Source organism: Neophocaena asiaeorientalis, unplaced genomic scaffold (genome assembly GCF_003031525.2).
Source record: "Neophocaena asiaeorientalis asiaeorientalis breed wild unplaced genomic scaffold, Neophocaena_asiaeorientalis_V1.1 scaffold202, whole genome shotgun sequence".
Lineage (NCBI taxonomy): Eukaryota > Metazoa > Chordata > Mammalia > Artiodactyla > Phocoenidae > Neophocaena > Neophocaena asiaeorientalis.
Window position 1 is genome coordinate 2,117,004 of NW_020172627.1, and position 14,542 is coordinate 2,131,545.

The window sequence follows — 14,542 nt, forward strand, 5'->3', positions numbered from 1 at the left end:
GCCCGTAACCCCAGTCATGTGCAAAATCTCTCTTATCTTTCTTTCCTGGAGTGGTCCCAGTGCAGGCTCAGCTGGGAGTCATGCTTAGGAAGAATAATGTTGTATGTAAGTGATTTTCAAAGTAGTGATTTACTCAGGGTTCATCTTTCTAAAATAAAACCACCAAAGTTAATTGAAACTATAGTAACAGGCAGAAAAGTATCAGTGATACTTTCTCTTATTTGTTAAACACTTATACTATGGTTATTCTTACTAGATTTATTGCTAAATCATTATTATTATTTTGTAGGCCTGAATTGGCATATTTAACTAAAAGTCTGTGAAATGAGGCTTGGCACCGTGCTTTCCTAACTACCTGATCTAAGGCATCTGTTAGATTGGCACTGTGTACTTACCAGCGGTCTTGCCATCATTATTTTGGGGCGGCCAGAGGAGTGGTAAGCCCCTAATGACTGCAGCCACAAAAGGACTACTGCTTCCATAGTTGGTGCTGCCTCATTTGACCTCCTTTAGCTGTGGGCCTGCCTCTTCTGGCCCCTCACTCCCATTCAGAGTGACTGTGAAGCCACATTCCAGCCCTGTCCTCTGCACAGAGGCTCATATGGATCTTCTGTTCATAGCCGTACTTCTGACCTCTCTCATTTCCTTTAAGGACTTTTTTTTTTTAATCTGCTGTTATTGTGCTGGTGATCCATAAAGTTTATTGTGAAAAGAATTATACTTTAAAAGCTGTTGTGGTAGCTAGAGACACATATAGGATAAAATAGGCAATGGGTAGGAAGTGTTAAGAATAAGCATCTTTTATTTGCTATTGACTTATTTTTTCCTTCCAGTTTTATTGAGATATGATTGACATACAGCACTGTGTAAGTTTAAGGTGTACAGCAAAATGATTGACCTACATACATCGTGAAATGCTTACTACAGTAAGTTTGGTGAATTTACTGCATTTTTTTTTAATGGATACAGAGTTTCAGTTTTGCAAATTGAAAACGCTCTGGAGATCTTTTCCCAACAATGTGAATATATTTAACACTACTGAACTGTACATCTAAAAATGGCTAATTTGATAAATTTTGTTACATGTTTTTTACTATAATAAAAAAAGTGAGCATCTTTTGTGGGATATACATTTAAAAGGTTAAGGGCAGGGTTTTGGATTTTTTTACCTTATTTATTTGTACTTGGTTCTATTTTCTCATCCTTTATCACAACTTGAATTAACAGATTAGAGTTATTGGAGGGTTTACTAGAGCAGAGGAGATGTACAGCAAACTGAAATTTATTCATTTAACATTTATTGAGCAGCTCCTATGTAGCAGGCTCTGTGCTTTTAGTTTATAGTTCAGAGAAGTAAGGGGCATGTGCCGCAGAGGAGAGACAAGTGAAAGAGTACAAGTATTGCCACTTATGCTGAAAGAATTGTAGAAGGGGAAAGTTATGCATACCATGAACATTTTATCAGTAACTTAAAGCATATAGATATACAGTCATTCATCAAATTTTCAAAACCTAACTATGGAAAATTTCAGTTATATACAAAAGTAGAGGAATAATATGATGAGCTACTGTTTGTCCATCCCCCAGCTGGCATCCACTCACAGCCTCTTTTGTTTCCTTGTATTCCTTCTCCCACTGCATATTTCAAGCAAATTCTAGTTATCATATAATTTTATCTAAATATTTCAGTACTTTCACTGAAAGGTAAGGGCTGTTTTCTTAGAATTGACCGTAGAACTGCTGTCACTCCAAAGTTATTTCATACTATTTTTTTTTCAGTTGACTTGTTTGAATCAGGATCTGATCATAGTCCATCCATACATTACATTCAGTTGATGTGTTTTCTTAAAATTATCTTTTAATCTATAGCTTCCCCTTCTTATTTATTTTCTTTGTTCTTGAAATGTGTCTGCTGAATAAATCTTGTCATTTATCTTGTAGAACTGCCCATACTGTGAACTTTGCTGAATGCATCCCAGTGGTGTCATTTAACATGTTCATCCTCCTACCCCACCGTTAGTTTTAGAGATTTAAGTTCTTTTTTTCTTTTTTGCAAGAATGTTTCATAGACAGTGGTTTCCAACAGCACATAATGTCTGATTGTTGTTTTTTCTTTGTGATATTAGTGGCCACTTATAATTTGCATTATTTAATTGGGGTTTGCACGATGTTGCTGTTCTAGTTTCATCATTCCCTCTTCATTTATTAGCTTTTAGTTTACTTCCATAGAGAAGTTTCTCTTTATCAACTATTTGGTTACCTGGAGGTACAGTCCATACAGGGAAAACAGGTTAAATGACTGATTCTTTTCCTTTGTTTATAACTCTTGGAAGGACCTTAATATCTCCAAAGATGGCCAAATGATTTTTTTCTTTATTTTTAAAAATATTGTTAGGAACGCATGAATTTTACACATTTGATTATTTTTTAATAATCAAAAATTTTTAAAAAATAAATTTATGTATTTATTTATTTTTGGCTGCATTGGGTCTTCGTTGTTGGGTCTTAGTTGCTGCGCGTGGGCTTTCTCCAATTGTGGTGAGCGGGGGCTACTCTTCATTGCGGTGCGCGGGTTATTTTTTTCATTGCGTGGCTTCTCTTGTTGCAGAGCTTGGGCTCTAGGCGCGCAGGCTTCAGAAGTTGTGGCACGCGGGCTCCGTAGTTGTGGCTTACGGGCTCTAGAGCGCAGGCTCAGTAGTTGTGGTGCATGGGCTTAGTTGCTCCGCGGCATGTGGGATCTTCCTGGACCAGGGCTCAAACCCGTGTCCCCTGCATTGGCAGGCAGATTCTCAACCACTGCACCACCAGGGAAGTCCCTCAAGTTGTTTTCTTATGGATGATCAAGTTGTCCCTTCTTTGGCCAGTGAGAGCACCTTCAGGTTGGCTCCTGGGTCCTTTTGATATGAATGGCTTTGATAGCTTCTTGCTTCCTGGTGTGACAAGATGTCCATGCTCAGCTTGTATATTTCAAGCTGTAGCTCTGGAATAAGCCCTTTCTTCAATGAGCTGTGGTTCCTTTTAATGGGAAGTTGTATTTAGAGACCGCAGTTTGGATACCACAGGTCAGTTGTTGCTTCTAGGCTTTCAGAGAAAGTACTTCATGAGTTTCATACTGATTTTTCAAACTTAAATTTAGAAATAGAGGATTCTACTCAACTTATTTGATTTTATATTTGCTGAAAATCTTGGTCCATAATAATATTGATACTTATTGATAATAAGTAATGGTACTTAGTTATCAGTATTATACTAACAATATGATTACTGAATACCATTTAAGAATTCAAAAACATTTTCTCCCATCCTTTTTATTCTTAGGATAGTTTCCTCTAGGGATGTACTGTGAAATTGTGTTTTACATTATTTGAAATAATTCCTTTTTGCTTGGTTACACCAGCAGTTCAATAAATATTTAGCTTTGTTTCATTCGCTTTTGAATTTTTTTTGATTTTGTCGTTGTTGTTAATAATTATGGAAAACACGTAGATGGTCCCAGAGCCAAATCTGCAGAACAAGGCAGAATCAAAACGTCTAGCTTCGATCCTTGTCCCCTCCGGTCTATGCCTCTCTCTCCCACACTCCATTTGAAATATATAAGCAAGTGTGTGTGCACGAATGCACACATGTACACATTTGTTTCTGCCTCCCAACACCGTCTTAGATGAATGGCAGCACACTATACAATTTTCTTTCCTTGCTTTTTACTCCTTCTGCTGTTTCCTGGATATCACTCACCACAAGTATGTAGAGACATTCTTTATGCCTTTTTGCAGCTATATCATATTCCACTGTGTGAATGTGCTGTAGTTTATTCAACCAGTCCCATATTAATAGACATTTTGGTTGTCTTTAGTCTCTTGCTATTACAGATAGTACTGTATTTAATACCTGGTACGTCTGTATTTTTTTTAAATTTTGCCACCCTATAGGAGGATTTCAATTTTAATATTAATTTGCACACAGGTGGTAGAATGTAAAAATCTTAGGTTTACTGTTTGTTCTGTGATCCTGAAACCTATTCTTTTTAGTTTTCTTCCTCTAGATAGCACTTTCCAGTAACAAAAACTATAGTTAGAAAAACATGTTTCAGTCAGTCATCAAAATAGTAACCCAAGACCTAATTTAAAAGTGATATAAGTGTAAATCAGGAAACAGTTATTTGTTTTTAAAGTTAACTATCGCTTCTCAGAGATTTTTACCTCATTATAAATCCCTTCTCTTTGAGAAGACACATAACATATCTGAACCAAAGAAATGGACAGGCATCTATTTTCATAGGGATAAGAAAGCCAGCATGACCTGCAGACACTGAAATAGCTCATCTAATGTTTTCTGAGCACCTATAAATACCAGGCCCCTACAGGGAAACAGGAAATTTTAGAAGTGGATTGATGCTATCCATTCCCTTCCTAAAATATATTAGCTAATGCTCAGAACATACAGAATGGTCACATTTAGTAAGCTACTCTCAGCAATATGTACATGTCTGCTCCCACCAGCTGAGTTATGAGCATATAAAAAATCTGTTTATACCTGCTGAAGTAACCAGATTAGGCCCAAGATGGAGTCGCTCATTCTAAACCCCATGTCAGGAAACCAAAACTTCACTAAATTTCTGCACTTGACTCTCCCAGAAAAGGAAGGCCTAGGTCAACCAATCAGCATTGCCTGCTCAACACAAGTTACCTTACCTGGCTCCAAGGCTTCCCTTTGCTCCACATAAGGGAAGTAACCTGCTTTAACCAATCAGCAAATGCCCAGTATAGCTTCCTTGTTCCTGCTCACTTTGGTTTATAAAAATCTCTCGCTTAGTTCACCGGAGCTCCTTTCTGCTAGACGGGGTGCTGCCCAATTTGTGAATCATTGAAATGAAAGCCTAATAGATCAGTAAATTGTCTGTGGAAATTTTTCTTTTAACATACCCAAACCTGTTTATGTTGGCTGTACTTGTTATTGCAATTGTATAATTGAATTTAACACTATGTAAACTAATCACAAATGAGCGAAAATGTGGCTGCAAAAATAAGAAGTTACTATTTCCATAAAAAATAAGTTAAATACTTTGGAAATTATCCATAAAGGCATATTATTTTCCTTAAAATTTTTTGACAGATTGGTTATAAGTAAAACAATTACAAAAGACCAGGAAAAAACACTCTAAAAGACTATAATTCTGTGCTCGGATTGCTTCAAAAGTTTCCGAAGTCTCAATCTACTTTAAAGAAATTGAAACTGGAAAATACAGAAGTTACTGTATGGATATAGCTAATACAAGAACAATGATCTAGAACTCCAATCAGTGGACCCATACTCAAAGAAAAGACTCCAAACTTTGGTCAAAAGACTGGTCTCCTGAATTCCCCACTACTAGCAGAATAATCCATCAGCAGCAGTAATTTTGCATCTGAATGCTTCCTGAATGCAAGTTATTCTACTTAAAATTGAAATCCCCCATAGGGTGGCAAAATTAAAAAAAACAAACAAACATACATACCAGGTATTAGATACAGTACTATCTGTAATAACAAGAGACTAAAGACAACCAAAATGTCTATTAATATGGGACTGGTTGAATAAACTACAGCACATTCACACAGTGGAATATGATATAGCTGCAAAAAGGCATAAAGAATGTCTCTATATACTTGGGGTGAATGATCTCCAGGAAGCAACAGGAAGAGTAAAAAGCAAGGAAAGAAAATTGTATACAGTGTGCTGCCATTCATCTAAGACGGTGTTGGGAGGCAGAAACAAATGTGTACATGTGTGCATTCGTGCACGCACACTGCTTATATATTTTAAATGGAGTGTGGGAGAGAGAGGCATAGACCGGAGGGGGCAAGGATCAAAGCTAGACTTTCTGATTCTGCCTTGTTCTGCAGACTTGGCTCTGGGACCATTTTCCTCTGGGGCCAATGTTGCTTTCTTTTTTCAACTTATGGGTTGTTATGCATTACCATGCAAATCACAGTAATTGGGGCCGAAAGGTTAGGAAACTGGAAGGATTCAAGGTTTAGTCATAAAGAAACACCAGTTAGGGCTTCCCTGGTGGTGCAGTGGTTAAGAATCTGCCTGCCATTGCAGGGGACACAGATTCGATCCCTGGTCCCGGAAGATCCCACATGCTGCGGAGCAGCTAAGCCTGTGCGCCACAACTACTGAGCCTGTGCTCTAGAGCCCGTGAGCCACAACTACTGAGCCCACGAGCCACAACTACTGAGCCCATGTGCCACAACTACTGAAGCCTGTGCGCCTAGGGCCTGTGCTCTGCAACAAGAGAAGCCACCGCAGCGAAGAGTAGCCCCCGCTCGCTGCAACTGGAGAAGGCCCGCGTGCAGCATCGAAGACCCATTGCAACCAAAAATAAATAAATTAATTAATAAATTAATTATATATAAAAAAACCCACCAGTTAACATTTTAGAAGTATTTCACCCCTGCTCTATACAGAACATTGTAGGGAATACTAAAGAAATATATTATAATCCAGACCACTATAAGGAATGCTAAAAAAATATGTAATGGTCCAGAGAGAATTCAGCCTTTTAAGTAGGCCAAGCTTTATACACTGTAGGGAATAGTCTATAACTAGATAGTATTTTGTGTTAGGGTTCTCCAAAGAAATAGAAGCAATAGTATATACATAGGCAGATGGATAGAGAGAGATTTTTATTGATTGATTTTAAGAAGTTGGCTCATGCAATTGTAGAGGCTGCCAAGTCCAAAACCTGCAGGGTAGGCTGGCAGGCTGGGGACCCAGAGAAGAGTTGAATCTGGAGTTTGAGACCACAGGTCTGCTGGCAGACACCCTCTTCTTCCAGGGGAGGTCAAGGTTTTTTTTGTTGTTTTTTTGTTTGTTTTGTTAAGGCCTTCAGATGATTAGATGAGGCCTACCCACATTATGGAGGGTAATCTCCTTTACACAAAGTCTGCTGATTTAATTGTTAATCATATCTAAAAATATACCTTCACAGAAACCTCTAGAATAATGTTTGACCAAATATCTGGGTACTGTGGCCTATTCAAGTTGACACATAAAATTAGCCAACACATATACTGAAGGACCGTTTTGTGTATAATTAAATGTCAAACTATAAAGAATATTGGGTATGTGTTGTGGGTGGTAAGGTAGGGGTGGGGGAGCTTGTTTTGGTGTTTCTTTGCTCACAGAGGAGATAAGCTTTGAGATGTGCTCTGAAGGCCAGGGAGTTTTTGCCCTGGTGTGCAGAGTGTGAACAGCATCCCAAGAGGGGGTGGATCAGAATGAACAAGGGTGGAGTTGACCGTGACATGGGCAGGGGTCTTCGGGAAGATTTGTCCTGGCTGGACAGATACTTCTTGGATGGTGAGACAAGCCCCTCTCTGGTTTCTCTACTTTACTGCGTTAAGTAGAGAAGATGCTTGCTCCAGCCTGGGATGACAGCTGGCTGGTGCAGGGCATTGTGTGCTACGTTACATAGTGTGATGTGATGAGAATTCTTGCAGGAAACATTTCAAATAAAATATAGCTGCCTTAGGTTTTTCTGTTATAAAATATGGTCAGGATTCTTTCTTCTATCAGTTTAATGAATTTGCTTCAAAAGATCTATATGTTTCATATGTTTGTGAAGAAACATGAGATCTTCAAATGATGTGAGTTGCTGCCAGTAGTAATTCTAGTCTTTAAGCCTTGAAATATTTTTGGATCCATTATTTTGAAGTAGAAATACAGCCCAGTAACTTTTCCCTCCACATTTCAAATTAAACAACATAATTGGGACTTCCCTGGTGGCGCAGTGGTTGAGAATCCGCCTGCCAGTGCAGGAGACACAAGTTCGAGCCCTGGTCTAGGAAGGTCTCACATGCCACGGAGCGACTAAGCCCGTGTGCCACAACTACTGAGCCTGCGCTCTAGAGCCCGCGAGCCACAACTACTGAGCCTATGTGCCACAACTACTGAAGCCCACGTGCCCAGAGCCTGTGCTCTGCAACAAGAGAAGCCACCGCAGTGAGAAGCCCGCACACCGCAACGAAGAGTAGCCCCTGCTGACTGCGACTAGAGAAAGCCCGCGTGCAGCAATGAAGACCCAATGCAGCCAAAAATAAATAAAAAGATAATAAATAAATGTATTTAAAAAGAGAACATTATTTTTAGTTGTAATAGGTGTAAAAACACTTTATAATAAAAAATTCTACCAATAAAAATAATTATTATCAGAGAGAAAAATAGCAAAAACAATTTGTGGTAAATTGGTACATAGTAGCCCCCAGTGAACCACCTCCCCATGCCTCTGCCCCTTTGCAATGTGGGTCTGCTTGTTTCTCCCATCAAATGGTAGAGTCTGTTTCCATACCCTCGGTACTGGGCTTTGCCATGTGGCTTGAACTGGCTAGTGGGGCATAGTGGGCCAGCTCTCTTGGTATGCTGCTTCCATTATGTGAAGAAGGCTGTGAGGAAGGCCACGTGGAAAGGGAGGCCCAGCCTTCCTCACCGAGCCCAGTCCCCAGTTGACCTGGGCCCAGTGCAGCAGCACGAGTAAGTCAGGTAAGAGCAGCAGAAGAGCTGCCCAGTCAACCCATGGAACTGTGAGAAATAGGAAATTGTTGCTGCTTAAGCAGCAAAGTTTGGGATAGTTTGTTACCCAGCAGTGGCAAACAGAAACATCCTGTGACTAATGGCAGGGATTTATCCCTGTAATTCTAATTCTGGCTTCATTACTGAACCCTCAAGGATCCCACAGTCCAGTGAAGGAGGCAAAAATGTAAGCAGGTCACTCCATTACGGTGTGGTGAATGTCCAGGAGGGGAGTCTGGGCTGCTGCAGCCTTGACTTTTCCTCCATCCCCCTTTCCTCATCTGTAAAGATCAGATTTTTCTCTGCAAGACAAGCATTAAAGGGCACGTGGAGGAACTGGAGGAAGTAGACTAGTTCTGTACTTCATTGAAGGTATTTTCCATCTCTTAGGTCCATGAGACTCGCACTTCCCTTTCTCAGAAGTGAAATGCTGAAAGAACCCCAACAAATCTCCTCTTTTCCTTTTGTTAACTACTAGTGTTTTCAGTATTCTTGTATTTGTCCTGAAAAATGCCCATGGGTATTCCTCCTTCACTTTCTTCAGGTTCAGAATCTTCTGGAAGATTAAGACATCATAGGCCCTTTTCCTTGTAATCATCCCTGGTTCACCTAATTCACACACATAGTGGAGTGGTTCTGCTGAGGTCTCCCTGAGCCACTGGAGAAGTCACAGATGACACACACTGTCTGGAGCTGAGTCCCACCTGCCCCACGTTATCTTCTCACTCACTGGCTCTCAGCCTTGGCCTGCTCCTCTCTTACTCTGCTCCTTGAGATTCTCAATTGCGCACAGCAGCCTTCAGTCTGCAGCACTCTCCTCTCTCCTGGCCAAGCACTTACATTTGGCTTGGGACTTCCAGCACCAGGCTCCCTCAGTTTTCCTTAGTGGCCCATTCTCCCACTGGGCAGCATTGCTGGACATACTTGGAGTCCACTCTGTCTCTCTTCTTGGCTCCAGCCTTTGAGGTTGCAGGTTAGAAAATTACCTTGAATAATCTACTGGAGTAGTTTAAAGACAGAGCTTTAGTTTTATATAGTTACAATAGTTTAAGGTTATGTTATTATATATGTAATTTATAACATATAATAGTTTAAGAATATGGACTATAATTTTAAAATGCAATATTTTTCTGTGGCTTGTGATATAAATTTGCAAGTCAACTCGAAATGATAAAGTTAAATATTTGGTATAAGTTGGACCGAGCTATTTCAGGCACATCTTACTGCATTGAAATATCTAAAATTATTATTTTTGTCAAATTTTTAGCATGTATACCCATTTGGTCAAATGTCCCTCCATGTAGACAAAATTGCAGCAGAAAGCATGTTACTATTTAATACTTCAAATGCGGATTTCGTGTTATTGTTTGTATCCATGGTGATCATAATAAATCTTTACCATAACAAAGCCAGCAAGCAACACACCAGGATTTATCTTTTTCTTTCCAACAGCTGTGCTACAGTGAAATGACAAAGAAAAAACCTACATATTTTAGATTCACCTTGTAAGTCACCACAGGCTACTATATATTTAGTGAAATATGGCTAAGAAACCTTAGGCAAGTTGCTTAACTTCTCTAAGCCATGTGTGAATTGGAGATAAGACAGTTCCTCTACCCTCTGGTACTGCTGTGAGAATCAAATGAGATAATGCATGTGAAACACTTACAGTTTTCAGATGCTTTCATCTGTTGTGTTTTTCCTCCAGCATTATTATTCAAAGATGGTATTTCTGTACTTCTCAGTTTGTTTCTCTTGCTTTATCACTTTTAAACTGTTTATACTTTGGATTTCATTTTCTAGTTATCCTCAGCATTGCTTATTTGTTATTTTTTATGTAACATTGATGTTACTCTTTATTACTGCTAGTCATACTCTGAAGTATCCTAGGGGATTTTAAAACTAACAGAATCTTTTTTCTGTTTCTGAGTAAATTTGTTTAGTCTTTGGGATATGTTTGTGTATTTTATGATTTTTTTCTTCACTTTTGGTAATTGCACACACATATTCTGGTAGTTACTGCTTTATTCTGTTGCATTTAAATTTTTAAATTCATTTTGATATTTTTTTAATAAGCTCATTGCTCTTGAAGCTAATAGTGTTAATAGACCAAGTCAAACAAAGCTTTGTCTCAGACTTTTTTAGTGGGTGGCATATGGAGACCTTGTGGTGTTACTCTGTCATCTTCCCTAAAATTCTCAGAACTCTGAACTTTAATTTTGGTCTTAATTTCAGTAAAGAGTGGGAGTAGGGTAAGTTTGATACTTTAAGGTTTGTGCCTTGATACCTGTTGGTCTAGTGAGGGCAAGGCAGTGGCCAGATGTGAGTTGCTTGTGAGAGAGCTTTCTTTCCTGGTTGAGTGAAGGGAAAAGGCTATGAGGTGATACCGTTAGTGTGATAGCATGTTTTATGCCCTTCTTTGACTCTGTAGATATGTCCTTATTAACTTGCTACTTGTTCTTCATTGGATTTTTTTTTCTTCATTGGATTTTTGACTCAAAGATTGAAGTTACTTATCTGTAACTTATGAAACTTAAGTTTTCCTCTGTCTTAAAAGAGCTTTTATCAGCAATTCTTAACAACTTATAATTGTGGCCTTTTAGAATTATTCTTAAAAATACTTGGATTGCATTTTGAATTCCATTACAATTTTGGGCTTAGTCGGATGTGGTCAATCTGCTGCAGATATTTAAAGATCAGTTGTTTCTTCCCATTTGAGATGAATTGTAAAGGGATGAAAAATACCGAATTTTTGTTTGTGTTGTCTAAATTTCCACTATGCTACTTAATCAGCATTTGAGACAGTGAACAGTATTGGTTATAGTTTGAGTTACAAGTGAAATTCCCAGCTAGTTCTGGCTCCTGTCTGAGAAAGATTGGTTCAGTCAGTATTTACTGAATGGATTTTATGTGATTGCATTGGGCTAGAGAGTGCTGATACAGGGTGAGCAAAATGAGATAGGATCTCTGCCTTTAGGGAGCTTACAGCCTAAACGTCATTAATTAAAGAATTAATTTAATTAATGAGAACGTCATTAATTAAAGAATTCAATAAGTGTAAAATTCCAATTGTGATAATTGCTAATGAAGTAGAGGTTCTTCATTGATGCTGTAAAGACCAATAAATGTGGGATTTCCTGAGGATGGTCAGATGTTAGTTAGATCATGAGGGGCAGGAAGAGCATTGTAGGTAGGGAACAGCATACATGAAGGCCCTGTGGTAGAAGGAGCTGCAAAGTCTTAGGAGACTGAAAGAAGGCCACTGTTGCTAGACTGTAGTGGGAGAGGGTAGTACAAAATGGGGTTGGACAGATAAATAGGGGTCAAACCACATAGGGCCTCTTAGGCTGCATAAGATGAGCATCTTGAGGAATAACTTAGATGCAGTATAATTCACTCATTGTAAGTACACCCTCAGTGAGGTTAGTAAATTTAGAGTTGTGCATCCATTTGATTGCCCCCAGAAGTTCCCTCGTGCATGTTTGCAGTTGATGCCTATTCCTGCCCTAACCCACTGATCTGCTTTCTGTCCCTATGAATTTGCCTTTTCAAGAAACATCATGAAAACAGAATCATACAGTTTGTAGTCTTTTGTGTCTGACTCCTTTCACTTTACATAATGTTTTTGAAGTTCATCCATGTTGTAACATTTATCATTGGTTTGTTCTTTTTAATTGCTAAGTAGTATTCCATTGTATGGAGATGCCACATTTTGTCTATATATTGATGGACATTTGGAACGTTTCCAGTTTTTGGCTGTTATGAATAATGCTACTGTGAACATTCATATACAATACGTCCACAGAGGACATATGTCTTTATGTCTCTTGAGTCAGTTCCCAGGAGTGGAATTGCTGGGTTGTATGATAAGTTTATGCTTGACTTATTAAGAAACTGCCAAACTGTTTTCCAAGGTTTCTATACCACTTCACATTCTCAAGGGCAGTATATGAGGGCTCCAGTTTCTCTACATCCTATAGTTGATATTGACTGTCTCTTTGATTATAGCTCTTCTAGGGGGGATATAGTATTATCTCATTGTGGTTTTAATTTGCAGATCATTTCATGAGCTTACTAGCTATTCATTTATCCTCTTTGGTGAAATGGCTATTAAAAACTTTTGCCCATCTTTTTTTTTTTTTTTGCGGTATGCGGGCCTCTCACTTCTGTGGCCTCTCCCGTTGCGGAGCACAGGCTCCGGACGCGCAGGCTCCGCGGCCATGGCTCACGGGCGCAGCTGCTCTGCGGCATGTGGGATCTTCCCGGACCGGGGCATGAATCCGCGTCCCCTGTATCGGCAGGTGGACTCTGAACCACTGCCCCACCAGGGAAGCCCTTGCCCATCTTTAAATTGGGTTGTCTTCTTGAGTTGTAGGAGTTCTTTAGATATTATGGATACAAGTCTTTTATCAGACAGATGATTGTCACGTTTTTTTCCCCAGTCCATCTTTTCAGTTTTCTTAATGGTGCCTTTTAAAAGCACAAAAGTCTTAAATTTGATCAAGTCTGATTTATCAGTATTTTCTTTTTGAGTAAAAATGCGCAAAGGTGGTCACTGAAGCCAAAGATGTGGATTAGATAACTCAGGAAAAGGGAACACAGAATGAGAAGAGGAGAGGGTAAACTGGAGCTTTGAGGAATCCTAATATTTACTGTTGTGCGAATGAGTAAATATTTCAAGTCAAATTACATGGGCCCAGAAAATGTCCTTTAGGCTTAACAGCCATGGAGAGTGCTGTTAACCTTACTATACTGAAGCCAGATTGCAGTGAGATGAAACGTGCGTGGGAGGTAAAGAAATGTTGAAGGTGAGTGTAGAAGAGCTCGAGGGTATGGAAGAAGAGCTCTGTCTTGCTCTAGGAAAGCAGGATAGATGCGGTTATCCCAGGAGTTGAATGATGAATCAAATGAAGTTTTCTCTGATTCTTTTTCCTCTTTAAAATTTTCGATGAGAGAGGGAATTTCCTTATTCAGCACCTAAATAGTGACCCAGGTATAATGCCACATTTGGAAAATATGTGGTACAGGTATTGCTCCATTTAAGGTCACATGAGTTTCCTGTCTGTTTTCTCTTTATACTTTCTCTCCATTTATTTCTTCTGAATATTTTCAAAATGAAAAAAGTAATAAATGCACATAGCTTTTTGAAAAGTGAAATGGAGGCCCAAACTCTCTCATCTAAAATTCTTAGGTCAGAAATATTTTAGACTTCAGAAATTTTCAGATTTTAGAAAGTCTATATATAGTATTTATTAGTGAGTACTCTTCTTGGGGTTATACCTGTAAAACACATTCATATTTCTTCATTGAAGCATAATATTTATACTGAGTTGCATAAGTAGAGACTATAAATAGCTTCCTGTCAGTTCAGGTCAGGTTTTGGCCCCCAGAGAGTTTATATAAGATTAGATCTTTTTTTTTTTTTTTTTCGGTACGCGGGCCTCCCACTGCTGTGGCCTCTCCCCTTGCGGAGTGCAGGCTCAGCGGCCCTGGCTCACAGACCTAGCCGCTCCGTGGCATGTGGGATCTTCCTGGACCGGGGCAAGAACCTGTGTCCCCTGCATTGGCAGGCGGACTCCCAAACACTGCGCCACCAGGGAAGCCCTAAGATTAGATCTTAATGTTAAATGTAAGTAAAGAAAAGTTAGGGTTTTGTTTTGCTTTGTTTTGGTATTTTTCTGAATTTTAGAACTGTGGTTAGGAGATGGTAGTACCCAAAGTCCTGTAATGAAAACCAGTAGTCCTTTGCTCCACTCCTTCACAGCCCTTGTCCTGTTCCACAGAGGCAGCTATGTATATGCCATATTTGTATCTTCTGATTGTTGCCTCCATGTTTTCAGATAATATGCTTATACTATTTCTTGACTTACAAATATTAGACATTATTTCTTGACTTCCTTTTATACCCCATCTCTCTTCTCCATCCTTCAGATTTGGTTATGTCACAAAGTTGTTTCCACGAAGTTGTTTATATTGTTAAAATGTTTAC

General features: G+C 39.1%; 1 protein-coding gene across 7 annotated transcripts in view; it reads left to right on the top strand.

Annotated features, from left to right (window-relative positions):
• The window catches only part of MARCHF8 (membrane associated ring-CH-type finger 8), a 109,869-nt gene that overhangs the window by 24,039 nt on the left and 71,288 nt on the right, over window positions 1-14,542 (top strand). Inside the window, exon 1 of one of the 7 annotated variants that reach the window (XM_024739123.1) lies at window positions 14,159-14,182. The exons of the other annotated variants lie outside the window; for them this stretch is intronic. The gene's annotated coding sequence lies outside the window, so the exon portion shown is untranslated. Of the gene's footprint in view, window positions 1-14,158; window positions 14,183-14,542 lie in introns of those variants that run through there. 7 annotated transcript variants of the gene reach the window in all.